The following is a 23,730-nucleotide window of genomic DNA, read 5'->3' on the forward strand; positions in this document are numbered from 1 at the left end:
CGCCAGCACTAAGTACTTTTTCTTAAGTATACTGTACTTAAGTACTTAAGTATTATTATTTTACAAAATATTATGCGGTGATTTATTTTTTTATTATTTACTATAGTCCTAATAGACCCCAGGAAATTACATCTGGCCACAAAAGATCACGCATGCTCGAATGCCCCCGCCCCCCTGTCAAAAACAGCAAAAATCCCTAAAATGAAAGAAAGCAGCAAATGAAGAAAAATTAACACTAATCTTTTACTTTGTCTAATAACAACCTAAATCATGAACTAGGTTGATAAAGACTAAAGTTGTCCTTGAAAAATGGAAGAACCACTGACATAGAAACATGTCAGGATGTAGAAGACATTTATAGAATCTGATCTCAGGTCAGAATGGGTTAAAGTAAAACAATTGAGTACTTGTAAGCCGGGCTCTGGTCCTCGGTGAGGTACTGCCCCAACTGGAAGGCGACGACAAGCTGGTCGTCTCTGGTCCACTTCACCGTTCCCCAACTCTGCATGCTGATTGGTGGGTGGATGTGACATGGGAGGATGGCCACGCCTCCCACGCCGACCAGCACGGGTTGAGAGGAGCCAATCACGTGGCTAAATCCAATCACCTTAGATTCTTAAAGGGATTGTGACATAAAAATAAAAATTAAAAGATTTAGAATTATTTTATTTTGATTATTTTATAGTTATGTTAACTTTATGAACTAAAAACAAATATATTGGACATAAAAAAGGACAATAACATTTAGTAATTATCTGAGATCAATCATTTCTCAGTATTCTGATATTAACCTGAGGGCCACATTAAGTGAAGGTGGGGGCCTCATGTGGCCCCCAGCCGGGCCACCAGTTGATATTAACCTAATATTAATATTTCAGTTAAAATATAGCAAAAATAGCTGATCTACAAGCTCAAAACGTGTCGTGCGACGTGTTTTTTGAGCTTGCAGATCAGCTATTTTTGCTACAACAGTAATATGCACTATAGTGGCCCTCTGGAGTGAGTGTGGAACTATAGTGGCCCTCTGGTGTGAGTGTGGAACTATAGTGGCCCTCTGGAGTGAGTGTGGAACTATAGTGGCCCTCTGGAGTGAGTGTGGAACTATAGTGGGCCTCTGGAGTGAGTGTGGAACTTTAGTGGCCCTCTGGAGTGAGCGTGGAACTAAAGTGGCCCTCTGGAGTGAGCGTGGAACTATAGTGGCCCTCTGGAGTGAGTGTGGAACTATAGTGGCCCTCTGGAGTGAGTGTGGAACTATAGTGGCCCTCTGGAGTGAGCGTGGAACTAAAGTGGCCCTCTGGAGTGAGCATGGAACTATAGTGGCCCTCTGGAGTGAGTGTGGAACTTTAGTGGCCCTCTGGAGTGAGCATGGAACTAAAGTGGCCCTCTGGAGTGAGCGTGGAACTATAGTGGCCCTCTGGAGTGAGTGTGGAACTATAGTGGCCCTCTGGAGTGAGTGTGGAACTATAGTGGCCCTCTGGAGTGAGTGTGGAACTATAGTGGAACCAAATGGACCCTTATGGGTCTGTGACTCTGAGAGTGTAACACATGGAACCAAATGGACCCTTACGGGTCTGTGACTCTGAGAGTGTAACACATGGAACCAAATGGACCCTTATTGGTCTGTGACTATATGAGAGTGAAACACATGGAACCAAATTGACCCTTATGGGTCTGTAACTATGAGAGTGTACAAATGGAACCAAATGGACCCTTTGGGCAGGGATGTGCTGGGCCCATAATTCAGCCCGGGAAGTGGAGGTGCGGAGGCCCTCTAGGCGAAACGAAACACAGACGAATCAAGGGTGTGTGAGCGCATTTTAGGTAACTTTAGGTCCTACAGTGACCTAAAATCATTGTCCGTGGATGTCATGTTTATACCTGCCACAGAAGACAGTGCTGTTTTTCACAAAAGGGATTTTTTTAGTAGCTCAGGACACAAAGTCCAGAAATTCTAGATTCATCAAACCAAGTGATGAGACAACCATGGGAAAATCACTAATCACACTCCATTTTAAGGTGAAAACAAGTATGATTGGTTCAATCAAATATTGGTTATATTTAACTTTTTGCACAGTTCACACTCGGATACTGTACTGCAAGTAGCATTGTGCTATACATTCTAATACAATAACAAAAAGAAAGCAATATAATACAAATGCTGCACCGTTCTCCTCCTCCAAGTCAACCACCTCCTCACTGTCACCACCATCATGACTGGGGTCGACCAGTACAACACTGTCTTTGTCTTTTTGAGCTGCTGCTGCTGCTGATAATAATAATAATGATAAAATGTATTTATTATAAACCAGTACTTAAATCTCACACACACACACACACACACACACACACACACACACACACACACACACACACACACACACACACACACACACACACACACACACACACACACACACCTTCTACTTGGACTTGGTTTTGATATTAGGAATACATACAGCAAATGTATTCACATATCAAATATGAATAAACTGAATACACATCCCTGATCCATTATGTGTAATGTGATCTACTGTAATAACAAAGTCAAGTCATAGCGAAACGAAACACAGACGAATCAAGGGTGTGTGAGCGCATTTTAGGTAACTTTAGTCCTACAGTGACCTAAAATCATTATCCATGGATGTCATGTTTATACCTGCAACAGAAGACAGTGCTGCATTGTTTTACACAAAAGGGATTTTTTTTGTAGCTCAGGAAACAAATTCCAGAAATTCTAGCTTGATCAAACCAAGTGATGAGACAACCATGGGAAAAGGCCATTGTGAGGTCAGCAGCGCGCTGTCTCTCTGCATGTTGCGCGACACGTGACGTCACACGGCTGACACCACAGTACTACGAAGCCTAAACACGTGCATCTACCATACTCTATGGTATCTACCCACAGCTGTAGGCTATAGTTAATTAGTCGGCCGGCCGTGTGGAGTGTGTACTGTGTACTGTGTGTCAGTGTGTGTGACACTGACAGGCTGCAGCCAGCCAGGATGGCTATTTTTTTTTTCGGGAGTTTTTTTTTTTCGGGAGCCGTTCGGGAGCACGTCTCTGCCTTTGGGTCTGTAACTATGAGAGTGTACAAATGGAACCAAATGGACCCTTACGGGTCTGTAACTATGAGAGTGAAACACATGGAACCAAATGGACCCTTATGGGTCTGTAACTATGAGAGTGAAACACATGGAACCAAATGGACCCTTATGGGTCTGTAACTATGAGAGTGTAACACATGGAACCAAATGGACCCTTATGGGTCTGTAACTATGAGAGTGTAACACATGGAACCAAATGGACCCTTATGGGTCTGTGACTATGAGAGTGTAACACATGGAACCAAATGGACCCTTATGGGTCTGTGACTATGAGAGTGTAACACATGGAACCAAATGGACCCTTATGGGTCTGTGACTATGAGAGTGTAACACATGGAACCAAATGGACCCTTATGGGTCTGTAACTATGAGAGTGTAACACATGGAACCAAATGGACCCTTATGGGTCTGTAACTATGAGAGTGTAACACATGGAACCAAATGGACCCTTATGGGTCTGTAACTATGAGAGTGTAACACATGGAACCAAATGGACCCTTACGGGTCTGTGACTATGAGAGTGAAACACAGTGTTCCACGGGCCCTGAGGCGAGATTGACAGCCCCCCCCCCCCCCCCCCCTTGGTGCGACCCCAAGCCCCCCCCCCCCCCCCCCCTCCACCATTAATACCACTTCGGACTGAACCCCTCAACGTGGCTCAGTTGCAGCAGACCTGAGGCAATGAATACACATAATGTAGCCTCGCAGGTTGCATGTTGAAAATCACGTTACATGTTGAAATGTCCATATCCATATCCATAACCATTCATTCCAACGGAGCTATTCAAATACTGGAGGGTGTAGCAGGGCTGCCACTAACATAATAGTTGTGCCTGCCGTCTGTAGCCTACATGGCTGTGATGAATGGGACAGCCTCGGGATTCGGGAAAGTTGATTAAATAGTCTCTTAATGTTTCAATTCCAGTGGTAAAGTTCACGTGGGCATGTCCGTCCATTATTATTAGAGATGTTTATGCTGCGGACAAAGACAACTCTTGACGTGACAAATCATGACAACAAACACAATATTTCGGGCCAAACAAAGAATTAAACGGCAGGTTACAACACTTTTTTTGTTGTTTTTCTTCTATGTAATTATTTGTTTTGTCCAAAATAGTGTGTGTGTCGTCAACTCGAGTCACGACTCGAGTTGGCTTCGTACAACGCTTAAAAGGTCTTTAAATAAATACTTCTTGAAATGTCTATGAGGAACAATGCTTTGCGATTCATTTCCTGGGCCTGGCGTCGTCATGAAAGGGGAAGGGACTGCGACGCTCTATACAGCGTCTCCCTTTGGTTTAACACTGCATATTATTGACAGGAAATGTAGTTTTAGGCCCCTTTTCCACTAGCAAGGTGGAACCAGAACTTTCCAGAACCTGAACCTGAACCTTTTATTTTATTTTGATTATTTTATAGTTATGTTAACTTTATGAACTAAAAACAAATATAATGGACATAAAAAAGGACAATAACATTTAGTAATTATCTGAGATCAATCATTTTTCAGTATTCTGATATTAACCTGAGGGCCACATTAAGTGAAGGTGGGGGCCTCATGTGGCCCCCAGCCGGGCCACCAGTTGATATTAACCTAATATTAATATTTTAGTTAAAATATAGCAAAAATAGCTGATCTACAAGCTCAAAACGTGTCGCAGTGCGACGTGTTTTGAGCTTGCAGATCAGCTATTTTTTCTACAACAGTAATATGCACTATAGTGGCCCTCTGGAGTGAGTGTGGAACTATAGTGGGCCTCTGGAGTGAGTGTGGAACTATAGTGGGCCTCTGGAGTGAGTGTGGAACTATAGTGGCCCTCTGGAGTGAGCGTGTAACTTTAGTGGCCCTCTGGAGTGAGCGTGGAACTATGGCCCTCTGGAGTGAGCGTGGAACTATAGTGGCCCTCTGGAGTGAGCATGGAACTAGTGGGCTCTGGAGTGAGTGTGGAACTATAGTGGCCCTCTGGAGTGAGCGTGGAACTATAGTGGTCCTCTGGAGTGACCTTTTTTCGGCCCTGCTTTTTGAGGTACCGACCCTGAGTTCTGGGAACCTATGGGCGGGGCCAGCAGCGCTGCCGCTCTCGATTGGTCGAGCTGAGGTGACAGCACTCTGAGCACTGAGGAGACCGGAGCGAGGAGAAGCGCACACAACACAAGACAACACAAGACAACACAACACAACACAACACAACACAACACAACACCGCACAACACCGTGTGTGTGTGTGTTTCAAACAAAGCTCTTCGTCAACTCCAACTAATTCAGAATGCTGCTGCTAGAGTCCTGACAAAAACTAGAAAATATGACCATAATTATTACACCAATCCTAAAATCCTTACATTGGCTACCAGTGTCCCAGAGAATTGATTTTAAAATGTTATTACTTGTCTATAAATCTGTTTGTGGCTTTGGGCCCAGCTACATCTCAGACATGCTGAAGCCATATGAGCCCTCCAGAACCCTTAGGTCATCTGAGGCTGGCCTACTGATAGTTCACCCGATAGCTGGAACAAAACATGGTGAAGCAGCATTCCACCATTATGCACCACAAACCTGGAATAGCATTCCAGGTTACATTAGGAAATCCCCAATCATAGCCGTTTTTAAGTCAAATTTAAAAACGTATTTATTTACCATTGCATATCCCAATTAACTGTGTTTCTATTAAAGGTGGGAGTATCTGTTGTAATGTAATGTAATTGTATCTATTATAATCTGTATTCATTTTAAAGCGCACTGTTGCACTCTGTGTTTGTTTTAATTCTGTAAAGCACTTTGAATTGCCTTGAGTATGAAAGGTGCTATATAAATAAAATTGCCTTGCCGTGTGTGTGTGTGTGTGTGTGTGTGTGTGTGTGTGTGTGTGTGTGTGTGTGTGTGTGTGTGTGTGTGTGTGTGTGTGTGTGTGTGTGTGTGCGAGAGAGCCATATGATCTATTCTAAATTGTCAGAACAGAAGCACAGTATTATGAGGCTATAATGCTACTGTGTACTGAGTATTGTTTCATACACGGACAGTGGTGTCTACACTATACTACACTAGACATTTTCTTTCTTTTTCAGGGCAAGGCATTAGGCATATCATTACTAGAAATGTGCTGTACACAATACTACACATTGGAAGAATTAAATTCAACTAGCACAACAGTAAACGGTTAAATGATTTGTATTTGCACATTTCTTGATATTGACATTTCAACTGGACTGGATGTTATGGCACAGTTTGCTCAATCTGCTCAAGAGGCGCTATAATTGCAACCCACACTCGTGTTAAATGCTATATTCAAAAGGTGGGTTATCATTTAGCATCATATGAGCTATACCAGATATTTGTTTCTCTTGCAGTTTAAGCAAAATATTGTAGACAGGTAAAGGTTGGAGAACAACTGGTCGAATGCATTTAAAACAGGTGTTTTACTGTTTTCCCACTCCCCACATGGAAAGGAAATCCATATCTGCAAATATAGCCTATATATAATGTATGCTGCATATATGCCATATCCATGTTCATATACACTACAGTATGTGCATATACAGTAGGCCTATATGTATTATGTATAGGAAATATATGTGTCATTGTCACATAGTGGATGGGGGGAGTGTTTATGCAAGTATCCCTTGTATATTAAACCACTGTCCCCGGTCACATATGTGACATGTGGCATATAAAAATATGTTCATATTATTGGTTTAAAAAAGTACAATAAAGCAAATAGGCCTACATTTGAAAATAGACAATCTACAAGCTCACGTGTCTCATCGAGCTTGTAGATTGTCTATTTTCAAATGGCCGAAATGTATTTAAGTACAATACTATATACATACAGCTACTTTCCACCACTGTTGAATATAATAACCAGTCATTATTTAAACATGAATATCTCTGTATTCCGGGACCCCCCCCCGGCCGTGCCAGGGGGGGGGCGGGGGGTCCCTGCCGGCCGAGCTACTCAGCAGTGGGGGAATAGGGGTTGTGGGGGTGGGCAGACTTAACAGGTTCTTGAAAGTTCTGGGTTCTGGTTATGGAAACAGAACTTGGTTCTGGAACTTCACAGGTTCCTGGTAGTTCTGGGATCTGGAAAGTTCTAGTTCTTGTTCCACCCCATAGTGGAAAAGAGGCCTTAGTTGCGGTAACTTAACAGCGTGTTTGTGGGCGAGAGAGAGAGAGAGAGAGAGAGAGAGAGAGAGAGAGAGAGAATTGGGGGAAGGGGCGAGATAGTACACAGGAGAGAGAGAGAGAGAGAGAGAGAGAGAGAGAGAGAGAGATAGAGAGAGAGTGTATACAGTTTACTACCAGTCATGCATTAAAAAAATTGGCTTAAGTACAAAAGGACTAGTGAACTTTTATCGCTGTATAATTGAAAGTGTCTTAAAGGACTACTTCACCACTTTTCAACCCATCTTCATATAATAGGTCCTCACTAATAATCATGATAAAATGGCACGATTCTTTTCTACTCAGTCTGTGTCTCATAGGAGGGCTGTGGGCAGTTTAGAAACCGTCTTCCAGTGACATCATCATTAGGCAGAATCTTTTTTAAACAAGATTTTTTTACAACAATGTTTAGATTTTCATTATCGTGAGAACGATGGCTTCCATTTTCACATTGCATCTTTTCAGGACTAGAAAGCCTGCAGTTTTTATTAGCTTGTATTCCCCATCGATGATGTCACTGGAAGACGGTTTCTGAACTGCCCACAGCCCTCCTATGAGACACAGACCGAGTAGAAGAAAATTGCGCAATTTCTTTCATGATTATTAGTGAGGACCTATTATATGAAGATAGCAAATTTATTCACATATCAAATATGAATAAACTGAATACACATCCCTGATCCATTATGTGTAATGTGATCTACTGTAATAACAAAGTCAAGTCATAGCGAAACGAAACACAGACGAATCAAGGGTGTGTGAGCGCATTTTAGGTAACTTTAGTCCTACAGTGACCTAAAATCATTATCCATGGATGTCATGTTTATACCTGCAACAGAAGACAGTGCTGCATTGTTTTACACAAAAGGGATTTTTTTTGTAGCTCAGGAAACAAATTCCAGAAATTCTAGCTTGATCAAACCAAGTGATGAGACAACCATGGGAAAAGGCCATTGTGAGGTCAGCAGCGCGCTGTCTCTCTGCATGTTGCGCGACACGTGACGTCACACGGCTGACACCACAGTACTACGAAGCCTAAACACGTGCATCTACCATACTCTATGGTATCTACCCACAGCTGTAGGCTGTAGGCTATAGTTAATTAGTCGGCCGGCCGTGTGGAGTGTGTACTGTGTACTGTGTGTCAGTGTGTGTGACACTGACAGGTTGCAGCCAGCCAGGATGGCTATTTTTTTTCGGGAGTTTTTTTTCTTTCGGGAGCCGTTCGGGAGCACGTCTCTGCCTTTGGGTCTGTAACTATGAGAGTGAAACACATGGAACCAAATGGACCCTTATGGGTCTGTGACTATGAGAGTGTAACACATGGAACCAAATGGACCCTTATGGGTCTGTAACTATGAGAGTGTAACACATGGAACCAAATGGACCCTTATGGGTCTGTGACTATGAGAGTGTAACACATGGAACCAAATGGACCCTTATGGGTCTGTAACTATGAGAGTGTAACACATGGAACCAAATGGACCCTTATGGGTCTGTAACTATGGCCCCTTTTCCACTATGGGGTGGAACCAGAACTATCCAGAACCTGAACCTATTTTTTTTAGTTCTGGGTTTGTTTCCACAGCGCACAGCGCGGTACGGCACGGTTTCAGACCAGGTTCTCAGAACCTTTTTTCGGCCCTGCTTTTGAGGTAGTACTAACGCTGAGTTCTGGGAACCTATGGGCGGGGCCAGCAGCGCTGCTGCTCTCGATTGGTCGAGCTGAGGTGACAGCACTCTGAGCATCTGAGGAGACCGGAGCGAGGAGAAGCGCACACAACACAACAGCGCACATTTTAAACTCCTAAGTGCGACACAGCGACAGCGGACACACAGAAAAATAACCTGGAAAAGCACACAGAAACACTATGGCCACGAGAGAGGGAGAGACAGAGCTTGTGTGTGCGTGAGGGAGAGAGAGAGAGAGCCATAAAGCTGTCGCGACGAGTTGTTTGCTTGCAGTTGTTGTTCTACACTACAGCTAACAGCTAGGCTAACTGCAGATGTGTGTGTGTGTGTGTATGTGTTTGCGTGCGTGTGCTCGCGCGCGAGAGCGCCATATAATCTATTCTAAATTGCCAGAACAGAATTTTCTTTCTTTTTCAGGGCAAGGCATTAGGCATATCATTACTAGAAATGTGCTACAATACAGTACAATACAGTACACAATACTACACATTGGAAGAATTAAATTCAACTAGCACAACGGTTAAATGATTTGTATTTGCACATTTCTTGATATTGACATTACAACTGGACTGGATGTTATGGCACAATTTGCTCAATCTGCTCAAGAGGCACTATATTTTAATATTTGCAACCCACACAATGTTAAATGCTATATTCAAAAGGTGGGTTATCATTTATCATCATATGAGCTATAGCCCATATGAGATATATTTTTCTCTTGCAGTTTAAGCAAAATATTGTAGACAGGTAAAGAACAACTGGTCGAATGCATTTAAAACGGGTGTTTTACTGTTGTCCCACTCCCCACATGGAAAGGAAATCCATATCGGCAAATATAGCCTATATATAATGTATTCTGCATATATCCATGTTCATATAAACTACAGTATGTGCATATACAGTATATCTATTATGTATAAGAAATATATGTGACAGCTGTGGCATGTGGCTGCCACAGCTGTGGCACATGTGGCATATAAAAATATGTTCATATTATTGGTTTAAAAAAGTACAATAAAGCAAATAAATTTGAAAATAGACAATCTACAAGCTCACGTGTCTCATCGAGCTTGTAGTTTGTCTATTTTCAAATGGCCGAAATGTATTTAAGTAGAATACTATATACAGCTACTTTCCACCACTGTTGAATAATAACCAGTCATTATTTAAACATGAATATCTCTGTATTCCGGGACCCCCCCGGCCGTGCCAAGGGGGAGGGGGCCCTGCCGGCCAAGCTACTCAGCAGTGGGGGAATAGGGGGGGGGGGGGGGGGCAGACTTAACAGGTTCTGGGTTCTGGTTATATGGAAACGGAAGCAGAACTTGGTTCTGGAACTACACATGGTTCTTGGTAGTTCTGGGTCCTGGAAAGTTCTGGTTCTGGTTCCACCCCATAGTGGAAAAGGGGCCTAAGAGAGTGTAACACATGGAACCAAATGGACCCTTACGGGTCTGTGACTATGAGAGTGAAACACAGTGTTCCACGGGCCCTAACGTGGCTCAGTTGCAGCAGACCTGAGGCAATGAATACACATAATGTAGCCTCGCAGGTTGCATGTTGAAAATCACGTTACATGTTGAAATGTCCATATCCATAACCATTCATTCCAAACGGAGCTATTCAAATACTGGAGGGTGTAGCAGGGCTGCCACTAACATAATAGTTGTGCCTGCCGTCTGTAGCCTACATGGCTGTGATGAATGGGACAGCCTCGGGATTCGGGAAAGTTGATTAAATAGTCTCTTAATGTTTCAATTCCAGTGGTAAAGTTCACGTGGGCATGTCCGTCCATTATTATTAGAGACGTTTATGCTGCGGACAAAGACAACTCTTGACGTGACAAATCATGACAACAAACACAATATTTCGGGCCAAACAAAGAATTAAACGGCAGGTTACAACACTTTTTTTGTTGTTTTTCTTCTATGTAATTATTTGTCTTGTCCAAAATATTGTGTGTGTCGTCAACTCGAGTCACGACTCGAGTTGGCTTCGTACAACGCTTAAAAGGTCTTTAAATAAATACTTCTTGAAATGTCTATGAGGAACAATGCATTGCGATTCATTTCCTGGGCCTGGCGTCGTCATGAAAGGGGAAGGGACTGCGACGCTCTATACAGCGTCTCCCTTTAACACTGCATATTATTGACAGGAAATGTAGTCTTAGGCCCCTTTTGCACTAGCAAGGTGGAACCAGAACTTTCCAGAACCTGAACCTATATATTTTTTTAGTTCTGGGTTTGTTTCCACAGCGCACAGCGCGGTACGGCACGGTTTCAGACCAGGTTCTCAGAACCTTTTATTTTATTTTGATTATTTTATAGTTATGTTAACTTTATGAACTAAAAACAAATATAATGGACATAAAAAAGGACAATAACATTTAGTAATTATCTGAGATCAATCATTTTTCAGTATTCTGATATTAACCTGAGGGCCACATTAAGTGAAGGTGGGGGCCTCATGTGGCCCCCAGCCGGGCCACCAGTTGATATTAACCTAATATTAATATTTTAGTTAAAATATAGCAAAAATAGCTGATCTACAAGCTCAAAACGTGTCGCAGTGCGACGTGTTTTGAGCTTGCAGATCAGCTATTTTTTCTACAACAGTAATATGCACTATAGTGGCCCTCTGGAGTGAGTGTGGAACTATAGTGGGCCTCTGGAGTGAGTATGGAACTATAGTGGGCCTCTGGAGTGAGTGTGGAACTATAGTGGCCCTCTGGAGTGAGCGTGTAACTTTAGTGGCCCTCTGGAGTGAGCGTGGAACTATGGCCCTCTGGAGTGAGCGTGGAACTATAGTGGCCCTCTGGAGTGAGCATGGAACTAGTGGGCTCTGGAGTGAGTGTGGAACTATAGTGGCCCTCTGGAGTGAGCGTGGAACTATAGTGGTCCTCTGGAGTGACCTTTTTTCGGCCCTGCTTTTTGAGGTACCGACCCTGAGTTCTGGGAACCTATGGGCGGGGCCAGCAGCGCTGCCGCTCTCGATTGGTCGAGCTGAGGTGACAGCACTCTGAGCACTGAGGAGACCGGAGCGAGGAGAAGCGCACATGTGTGTGTGTGTGTGTGTGTGTGTGTGTGTGTGTGTGTGTGTGTGTGTGTGTGTGTGTGTGTGTGTGTGTGTGTGTGTTTCAAACAAAGCTCTTCGTCAACTCCAACTAATTCAGAATGCTGCTGCTAGAGTCCTGACAAAAACTAGAAAATATGACCATATTACACCAATCCTAAAATCCTTACATTGGCTACCAGTGTCCCAGATAATTGATTTTAAAATGTTATTACTCGTCTATAAATCTGTTTGTGGCTTTGGGCCCAGCTACATCTCAGACATGCTGAAGCCATATGAGCCCTCCAGAACCCTTAGGTCATCTGAGGCTGGCCTACTGATAGTTCACCCGATAGCTGGAACAAAACATGGTGAAGCAGCATTCCACCATTATGCACCACAAACCTGGAATAGCATTCCAGGTTACATTAGGAAATCCCCAACCATAGCCGTTTTTAAGTCAAATTTAAAAACGTATTTATTTAACATTGCATATCCCAATTAACTGTGTTTCTATTAAAGGTGGGAGTATCTGTTGTAATGTAATGTAATGTATCTATTATAATCTGTGTTCATTTTAAAGCGCACTGTTGCACTCTGTGTTTGTTTTAATTCTGTAAAGCACTTTGAATTGCCTTGAGTATGAAAGGTGCTATATAAATAAAATTGCCTTGCCGTGTGTGTGTGTGTGTGTGTGTGTGTGTGTGTGTGTGTGTGTGTGTGTGTGTGTGTGTGTGTGTGTGTGTGTGTGTGTGTGTGTGTGTGTGTGTGTGTGTGTGTGTGTGTGTGTGTGTGTGTGCGAGAGAGCCATATGATCTATTCTAAATTGTCAGAACAGAAGCACAGTATTATGAGGCTATAATGCTACTGGAGATTAGTAGAGTATTGTTTCATACACGGACAGTGGTGTCTACACTATACTACACTAGACATTTTCCTTCTTTTTCAGGGCAAGGCATTAGGCATATCATTACTAGAAATGTGCTGTACACAATACTACACATTGGAAGAATTACATTCAACTAGCACAACGGTAAACGGTTAAATGATTTGTATTTGCACATTTCTTGATATTGACATTTCAACTGGACTGGATGTTATGGCACAGTTTGCTCAATCTGCTCAAGAGGCGCTATAATTGCAACCCACACTCGTGTTAAATGCTATATTCAAAAGGTGGGTTATCATTTAGCATCATATGAGCTATACCAGATATTTGTTTCTCTTGCAGTTTAAGCAAAATATTGTAGACAGGTAAAGGTTGGAGAACAACTGGTCGAATGCATTTAAAACAGGTGTTTTACCGTTTTCCCACTCCCCACATGGAAAGGAAATCCATATCTGCAAATATAGCCTATTATAATGTATGCTGCATATATGCCATATCCATGTTCATACCGTATACACTACAGTATGTGCATATACAGTAGGCATATATGTATTATGTATAGGAAATATATGTGTCATTGTCACATAGTGGATGGGGGGAGTGTTTATGCAAGTATCCCTTGTATATTAAACCACTGTCCCCGGTCACATATGTGACATGTGGCATATAAAAATATGTTCATATTATTGGTTTAAAAAAGTACAATAAAGCAAATAGGCCTACATTTGAAAATAGACAATCTACAAGCTCACGTGTCTCATCGAGCTTGTAGATTGTCTATTTTCAAATGGCCGAAATGTATTTAAGTACAATACTATATACATACAGCTACTTTCCACCACTGTTGAATATAATAACCAGTCATTATTTAAACATGAATATCTCTGTATTCCGGGACCCCCCCGGCCGTGCCAAGGATGGGGGGGGGGGGGGGGGGGGTCCCTGCCGGCCAAGCTACTCAGCAGTGGGGGAATAGGGGTTGTGGGGGTGGGCAGACTTAACAGGTTCTTGAAAGTTCTGGGTTCTGGTTATATGGAAACAGAACTTGGTTCTGGAACTTCACAGGTTCCTGGTAGTTCTGGGATCTGGAAAGTTCTAGTTCTTGTTCCACCCCATAGTGGAAAAGAGGCCTTAGTTGCGGTAACTTAACAGCGTGTTTGTGGGCGAGAGAGAGAGAGAGAGAGAGAGAGAGAGAGAGAGAGAGAGAGAGAGAGAGAGAGAGAGAGAGAGAGAATTGGGGGAAGGGGCGAGATAGTACACAGGAGAGAGAGAGAGAGAGAGAGAGAGAGAGAGAGAGAGAGAGAGAGAGATAGAGAGAGAGTGTATACAGTTTACTACCAGTCTACCATGCATTAAAATAAATTGGCTTAAGTACAAAAGGACTAGTGAACTTTTATCGCTGTATAATTGAAAGTGTCTTAAAGGACTACTTCACCACTTTTCAACCCATCTTCATATAATAGGTCCTCACTAATAATCATGATAAAATGGCACGATTCTTTTCTACTCAGTCTGTGTCTCATAGGAGGGCTGTGGGCAGTTTAGAAACCGTCTTCCAGTGACATCATCATTAGGCAGAATCTTTTTTAAACAAGATTTTTTTACAACAATGTTTAGATTTTCATTATCGTGAGAACGATGGTTTCCATTTTCACATTGCATCTTTTCAGGACTAGAAAGCCTGCAGTTTTTATTAGCTTGTATTCCCCATCGATGATGTCACTGGAAGACGGTTTCTGAACTGCCCACAGCCCTCCTATGAGACACAGACCGAGTAGAAGAAAATTGCGCAATTTCTTTCATGATTATTAGTGAGGACCTATTATATGAAGATAGCAAATTTATTCACATATCAAATATGAATAAACTGAATACACATCCCTGATCCATTATGTGTAATGTGATCTACTGTAATAACAAAGTCAAGTCATAGCGAAACGAAACACAGACGAATCAAGGGTGTGTGAGCGCATTTTAGGTAACTTTAGTCCTACAGTGACCTAAAATCATTATCCATGGATGTCATGTTTATACCTGCAACAGAAGACAGTGCTGCATTGTTTTACACAAAAGGGATTTTTTTTGTAGCTCAGGAAACAAATTCCAGAAATTCTAGCTTGATCAAACCAAGTGATGAGACAACCATGGGAAAAGGCCATTGTGAGGTCAGCAGCGCGCTGTCTCTCTGCATGTTGCGCGACACGTGACGTCACACGGCTGACACCACAGTACTACGAAGCCTAAACACGTGCATCTACCATACTCTATGGTATCTACCCACAGCTGTAGGCTGTAGGCTATAGTTAATTAGTCGGCCGGCCGTGTGGAGTGTGTACTGTGTACTGTGTGTGACACTGACAGGTTGCAGCCAGCCAGGATGGCTATTTTTTTTTCTGGAGTTTTTTTTCTTTTCGGGAGCCGTTCAGGAGTTGTCCCGAATTTCCCAATGGCCAGCACGTCTCTGCCTTTGGGTCTGTAACTATGAGAGTGTACAAATGGAACCAAATGGACCCTTACGGGTCTGTAACTATGAGAGTGAAACACATGGAACCAAATGGACCCTTATGGGTCTGTGACTATGAGAGTGTAACACATGGAACCAAATGGACCCTTACGGGTCTGTAACTATGAGAGTGAAACACATGGAACCAAATGGACCCTTATGGGTCTGTGACTATGAGAGTGTAACACATGGAACCAAATGGACCCTTATGGGTCTGTAACTATGAGAGTGTAACACATGGAACCAAATGGACCCTTACGGGTCTGTAACTATGAGAGTGAAACACATGGAACCAAATGGACCCTTATGGGTCTGTAACTATGAGAGTGAAACACATGGAACCAAATTGACCCTTACGGGTCTGTAACTATGAGAGTGAAACACATGGAACCAAATGGACCCTTATGGGTCTGTGACTCTGAGAGTGTAACACATGGAACCAAATGGACCCTTATGGGTCTGTAACTATGAGAGTGAAACACATGGAACCAAATTGACCCTTACGGGTCTGTAACTATGAGAGTGAAACACATGGAACCAAATGGACCCTTATGGGTCTGTGACTCTGAGAGTGTAACACATGGAACCAAATGGACCCTTATTGGTCTGTAACTATGAGAGTGTAACACATGGAACCAAATGGACCCTTACGGGTCTGTAACTATGAGAGTGAAACACATGGAACCAAATGGACCCTTACGGGTCTGTAACTATGAGAGTGAAACACATGGAACCAAATGGACCCTTATGGGTCTGTAACTATGGCCCCTTTTCCACTATGTGGTGGAACCAGAACCAGAACCAGAACTTTCCAGGACCCAGAACTACCAAGAACCATGTGTAGTTCCAGAACCAAGTTCTGCTTCCGTTTCCATATAACCAGAACCCAGAACCTGTTAAGTCTGCCCCCCCCCCCCCCTATTCCCCCACTGCTAGCTTGGCCGGCAGGGCCCCCTCCCCCTTGGCACGGCCGGGGGGGTCCCGGAATACAGAGATATTCATGTTTAAATAATGACTGGTTATTATTCAACAGTGGTGGAAAGTAGCTATGTATATAGTATTCTACTTAAATACATTTCGGCCATTTGAAAATAGACAAACTACAAGCTCGATGAGACACGTGAGCTTGTAGATTGTCTATTTTCAAATTTATTTGCTTTATTGTACTTTTTTAAACCAATAATATGAACATATTTTTATATGCCACATGTGCCACAGCTGTGGCAGCCACATGCCACAGCTGTCACATATATTTCTTATACATAATAGATATACTGTATATGCACATACTGTAGTTTATATGAACATGGATATATGCAGAATACATTATATATAGGCTATATTTGCCGATATGGATTTCCTTTCCATGTGGGGAGTGGGACAACAGTAAAACACCCGTTTTAAATGCATTCGACCAGTTGTTCTTTACCTGTCTACAATATTTTGCTTAAACTGCAAGAGAAAAATATATCTCATATGGGCTATAGCTCATATGATGATAAATGATAACCCACCTTTTGAATATAGCATTTAACATTGTGTGGGTTGCAAATATAGTGCCTCTTGAGCAGATTGAGCAAATTGTGCCATAACATCCAGTCCAGTTGTAATGTCAATATCAAGAAATGTGCAAATACAAATCATTTAACCGTTGTGCTAGTTGAATTTAATTCTTCCAATGTGTAGTATTGTGTACTGTATTGTACTGTATTGTAGCACATTTCTAGTAATGATATGCCTAATGCCTTGCCCTGAAAAAGAAAGAAAATTCTGTTCTGGCAATTTAGAATAGATTATATGGCGCTCTCGCGCGCGAGCACACGCACGCAAACACATACACGCACGCAAACGCAAACACATACACACACACACACACATCTGCAGTTAGCCTAGCTGTTAGCTGTAGTGTAGAACAACAACTGCAAGCAAACAACTCGTCGCGACAGCTTTATGGCTCTCTCTCTCTCTCCCTCACGCACACACAAGCTCTGTCTCTCCCTCTCTCGTGGCCATAGTGTTTCTGTGTGCTTTTCCAGGTTATTTTTCTGTGTGTCCGCTGTCGCTGTGTCGCACTTAGGAGTTTAAAATGTGCGCTGTTGTGTTGTGTGCGCTTCTCCTCGCTCCGGTCTCCTCAGATGCTCAGAGTGCTGTCACCTCAGCTCGACCAATCGAGAGCAGCAGCGCTGCTGGCCCCGCCCATAGGTTCCCAGAACTCAGCGTTAGTACTACCTCAAAAGCAGGGCCGAAAAAAGGTTCTGAGAACCTGGTCTGAAACCGTGCCGTACCGCGTTGTGCGCTGTGGAAACAAACCCAGAACTAAAAAAAATAGGTTCAGGTTCTGGATAGTTCTGGTTCCACCCCATAGTGGAAAAGGGGCCTATGAGAGTGTAACACATGGAACCAAATGGACCCTTACGGGTCTGTAACTATGAGAGTGAAACACATGGAACCAAATGGACCCTTATGGGTCTGTGACTATGAGAGTGTAACACATGGAACCAAATGGACCCTTATGGGTCTGTAACTATGAGAGTGTAACACATGGAACCAAATGGACCCTTACGGGTCTGTAACTATGAGAGTGTAACACATGGAACCAAATGGACCCTTACGGGTCTGTAACTATGAGAGTGAAACACAGCGTTCCACGGGCCCTGAGGCGAGATTGACAGCCCCCCCCCCCCTTGGTGCTACCCCAAGCCTCCCCCCCACCGTAAATACCACTTCGGACTGAACCCCTCAACGTGGCTCAGTTGCAGCAGACCTGAGGCAATGAATACACATAATGTAGCCTCGCAGGTTGCATGTTGAAAATCACGTTACATGTTGATATGTCCATATCCATAACCATTCATTCCAAACGGAGCTATTCAAATACTGGAGGGTGTAGCAGGGCTGCCACTAACATAATAGTTGTGCCTGCCGCCTGTAGCCTACATGGCTGTGATGAATGGGACAGCCTCGGGATTCGGGAAAGTTGATTAAATAGTCTCTTAATGTTTCAATTCCAGTGGTAAAGTTCACGTGGGCATGTCCGTCCATTATTATTAGAGACGTTTATGCTGCGGACAAAGACAACTCTTGACGTGACAAATCATGACAACAAACACAATATTTCGGGCCAAACAAAGAATTAAACGTGTCGCAGTGCGACGTGTTTTGAGCTTGCAGATCAGCTATTTTTGCTACAACAGTAATATGCACTATAGTGGCCCTCTGGAGTGAGTGTGGAACTATAGTGGGCCTCTGGAGTGAGTGTGGAACTATAGTGGGCCTCTGGAGTGAGTGTGGAACTATAGTGGCCCTCTGGAGTGAGTGTGGAACTATAGTGGGCCTCTGGAGTGAGTGTGGAACTATAGTGGCCCTCTGGAGTGAGCGTGTAACTTTAGTGGCCCTCTGGAGTGAGCGTGGAACTATGGCCCTCTGGAGTGAGCGTGGAACTATAGTGGCCCTCTGGAGTGAGCGTGGAACTATAGTGGCCCTCTGGAGTGAGCATGGAACTATAGTGGGCTCTGGAGTGAGTGTGGAACTATAGTGGCCCTCTGGAGTGAGCGTGGAACTATAGTGGTCCTCTGGAGTGACCTTTTTTCGGCCCTGCTTTTTTAGGTACCGACCCTGAGTTCTGGGAACCTATGGGCGGGGCCAGCAGCGCTGCCGCTCTCGATTGGTCGAGCTGAGGTGACAGCACTCTGAGCACTGAGGAGACTGGAGCGAGGAGAAGCGCACACGTGTGTGTGTGTGTGTGTGTGTGTGTGTGTGTGTGTGTGTGTGTGTGTGTGTGTGTGTGTGTGTGTGTGTGTGTGTGTGTGTGTGTGTGTGTGTGTGTGTGTGTGTGTGTGTGTGTGTGTGTGTGTGTGTGTGTGTGTGTTCAAACAAAGCTCTTCGTCAACTCCAACTAATTCAGAATGCTGCTGCTAGAGTCCTGACAAAAACTAGAAAATATGACCATATTACACCAATCCTAAAATCCTTACATTGGCTACCAGTGTCCCAGAGAATTGATTTTAAAATGTTATTACTCGTCTATAAATCTGTTTGTGGCTTTGGGCCCAGCTACATCTCAGACATGCTGAAGCCATATGAGCCCTCCAGAACCCTTAGGTCATCTGAGGCTGGCCTACTGATAGTTCACCCGATAGCTGGAACAAAACATGGTGAAGCAGCATTCCACCATTATGCACCACAAACCTGGAATAGCATTCCAGGTTACATTAGGAAATCCCCAACCATAGCCGTTTTAAGTCAAATTTAAAAACGTATTTATTTAACATTGCATATCCCAATTAACTGTGTTTCTATTAAAGGTGGGAGTATCTGTTGTAATGTAATGTAATTAGGGATGGGTATCGTTAGGTTTTTTTCGAGTCCGGTACCGATTCCGGTTCTGCTTATCGATTCCGGTTCTTAATGGTTCCCTATTTTGGTTCCAAAATGATATAAAAGAGGTCAAATGTTTAACAAAAAAGCTCAATGTCAATTTAAGACATGTAATGAATAAATAGTGTAACATCCTCTTCCTCCTCATTCAGTTGAGCCATTTGTGGATAATATATATAGTAAAAAAATAAATGGTATAAACTTAAGGTCAATTGTTTTTCACAAAGCTTTTATTTTTAAGACTTTGATTTAAGACAGATGAATAGTATAGACCAACATCCTTTCCTTTAACAGTTGAGCCATTTGTGGATACTACAGTTACCTCTTACTACTACTGACAATGACAACAAATATGCCTGAGAGACTACACAACATAAACATCACTGCAACACAAAGTCAGAAATCTAGAAGAAAAGAAAAAGATAGTCTCATGTAGTCTCATGTGGTGCACAGTCTGCATGGCATGTCAGAGCAGAGTGTATACTGTATACTAAAGACATGTATAATGAATAGTATAACATCTTCTCCTTTATTGAGCCATTTGTGGATAATATAGTGATTCTTTTAAATGTATCTATATAATATCGATTCTGTATTTACCCAGGGCAATAGTGTTGTAGGCTACTTCTCTTATTACCAATAACAAATAAAAGCATGTCTGAGATCTGAGAGCAACACACACACGATTGACTGTAAATTAGCATCGCTAATGAAGGGGAGGGGGCAGCGCATCAATGGGGGATCATTTAAAACAAAGGCGGCTTGCATGCTGTGGTTTGCTACTAACAGAAATGTGCATGCACACGGGCTGCCCAAAGTAGGCTATCTTTTGTTGTTTTTTCGCCACCTCTCGAAGTTAGACTGGGTATCTGGACCCTACGCCGTGATCACACACACACACACACACACACACACACTCACACACATGCACACTCGAAGTGAGTGCACTAACGCTTTCTCTCCTTGTCTCATGTTGATTCAATGCTGCGCAGCCAGCGTGCTGCGCACGTATGCAGTGAAGACTCAGACAAGGCGCAAGATTCCTGTCCCCTCTTAAAAGTTTCCTCCCATAAACTTCACTTGAAAATTACTTTTAAGAAACTTTAATAATGATGTTGCCTCAGTGCCAGGCACAACGCGTGTCACTGTCTCTAGACTCCATGCAGAGAGATGGCTCCGCCTCTGCAAGCCACAAGCCCACAACTCGTCGCTAATGCAACGCAATGTAGGCTTGTAGATCAGCTCTGTTCCCTGCGCATCTATTAAGGGAAGAAAATAAATAAATATCGTGTGACTGCGTGTTTGTGGGAACCGATAGAGAGAACCGAAATTGAATTATTGTAATGGGTACCCGGTACCCAGGCACGTTCGGTTCGGTACATACTTGGTCCCGAGATTCGGTACCCACCCCTAAATGTAATTGTATCTATTATAATCTGTGTTCATTTTAAAGCGCACTGTTGCACTCTGTGTTTGTTTTTATTCTGTAAAGCACTTTGAATTGCCTTGAGTATGAAAGGTGCTATATAAATAAAATTGCCTTGCCGTGTGTGTGTGTGTGCGAGAGAGCCATATGATCTATTCTAAATTGTCAGAACAGAAGCACAGTATTATGAGGCTATAATGCTACTGGAGATTAGTAGAGTATTGTTTCATACACGGACAGTGGTGTCTACATTATACTACACTAGACATTTTCTTTCTTTTTCAGGGCAAGGCATTAGGCATATCATTACTAGAAATGTGCTGTACACAATACTACACATTGGAAGAATTAAATTCAACTAGCACAACGGTAAACGGTTAAATGATTTGTATTTGCACATTTCTTGATATTGACATTTCAACTGGACTGGATGTTATGGCACAGTTTGCTCAATCTGCTCAAGAGGCGCTATAATTGCAACCCACACTCGTGTTAAATGCTATATTCAAAAGGTGGGTTATCATTTAGCATCATATGAGCTATACCAGATATTTGTTTCTCTTGCAGTTTAAGCAAAATATTGTAGACAGGTAAAGGTTGGAGAACAACTGGTCGAATGCATTTAAAACAGGTGTTTTACTGTTTTCCCACTCCCCACATGGAAAGGAAATCCATATCTGCAAATATAGCCTATATATAATGTATGCTGCATATATGCCATATCCATGTTCATATACACTACAGTATGTGCATATACAGTAGGCCTATATGTATAGGAAATATATGTGTCATTGTCACATAGTGGATGGGGGGAGTGTTTATGCAAGTATCCCTTGTATATTAAACCACTGTCCCCGGTCACATATGTGACATGTGGCATGTAAAAATATGTTCATATTATTGGTTTAAAAAAGTACAATAAAGCAAATAGGCCTACATTTGAAAATAGACAATCTACAAGCTCACGTGTCTCATCGAGCTTTAGTAGATTGTCTATTTTCAAATGGCCGAAATGTATTTAAGTACAATACTATATACATACAGCTACTTTCCACCACTGTTGAATATAATAACCAGTCATTATTTAAACATGAATATCTCTGTATTCCGGGACCCCCCCGTCCGTGCCAGGGGGGGGCGGGGGGTCCCTGCCGGCCGAGCTACTCAGCAGTGGGGGAATAGGGGTTGTGGGGGTGGGCAGACTTAACAGGTTCTTGAAAGTTCTGGGTTCTGGTTATATGGAAACAGAACTTGGTTCTGGAACTTCACAGGTTCCTGGTAGTTCTGGGATCTGGAAAGTTCTAGTTCTTGTTCCACCCCATAGTGGAAAAGAGGCCTTAGTTGCGGTAACTTAACAGCGTGTTTGTGGGCGAGAGAGCGAGAGAGAGAGAGAGAGAGAGAGAGAGAGAGAGAGAGAGAGAGAGAGAGAGAGAGAGAATTGGGGGAAGGGGCGAGATAGTACACAGGAGAGAGAGAGAGAGAGAGAGAGAGAGAGAGAGTGTATACAGTTTACTACCAGTCTACCATGCATTAAAAAAATTGGCTTAAGTACAAAAGGACTAGTGAACTTTTATCGCTGTATAATTGAAAGTGTCTTAAAGGACTACTTCACCACTTTTCAACCCATCTTCATATAATAGGTCCTCACTAATAATCATGATAAAATGGCACGATTCTTTTCTACTCAGTCTGTGTCTCATAGGAGGGCTGTGGGCAGTTTAGAAACCGTCTTCCAGTGACATCATCATTAGGCAGAATCTTTTTTAAACAAGATTTTTTACAACAATGTTTAGATTTTCATTATCGTGAGAACGATGGCTTCCATTTTCACATTGCATCTTTTCAGGACTAGAAAGCCTGCAGTTTTTATTAGCTTGTATTCCCCATCGATGATGTCACTGGAAGACGGTTTCTGAACTGCCCACAGCCCTCCTATGAGACACAGACCGAGTAGAAGAAAATTGCGCAATTTCTTTCATGATTATTAGTGAGGACCTATTATATGAAGATAGGTTGAAAAGTGGTGAAGTGGTCCTTTAACTGGCTGTATCACAGTGTGGTACGGTAACACGACCGCTAAGGATTGCAATAGGTTGCAGAGGACCATTAAAACAGCAGCTAAAATCATCGGCACTACAGAATTACCCAGTCTCCATAACATCTACAGTTTTTCTACACCACTCGCTGTATGAAAAAAGCCCATAACATCATGGAAGACACCAGCCACCCCGCAAATAGGCCTACCCTGTTCAAACTACTCCCTTCCAAAAAACACTACCAGAGCATCAAATCTCATACCACCCGTCTCAGTAACAGTTTTTACCCCCAGGCAGTCAGGCTGCTGAACAGCTGGCCTTGAACTGTATTGCACTTCACTTCACTTGCACTTTTCTTTTCTTGTTTTTTGTCTTTTCTTGCACTATAGATGTTTGTTTATGTCCTGTGTGTATGTAAGACTGAGCAAAATAATTTTCATTGTATGTATACTCTCTGTATCTATACAAATGACAAATAAACCTGAACCTGATCGGA

At 42.8% G+C, this 23,730-nt stretch overlaps 1 protein-coding gene across 1 annotated transcript in view; it reads right to left on the reverse strand.

Moving 5' to 3' along the window:
- The window catches only part of LOC310868729 (protein NLRC3-like), a gene marked incomplete at both ends in the record, with an annotated part of 171,643 nt that overhangs the window by 122,168 nt on the left and 25,745 nt on the right, over positions 1–23,730 (reverse strand). The window lies entirely within an intron of this gene.

Source organism: Protomyctophum parallelum (genome assembly GCF_964188405.1).
Source record: "Protomyctophum parallelum genome assembly, chromosome: 13".
Taxonomy (NCBI): domain Eukaryota; kingdom Metazoa; phylum Chordata; class Actinopteri; order Myctophiformes; family Myctophidae; genus Protomyctophum; species Protomyctophum parallelum.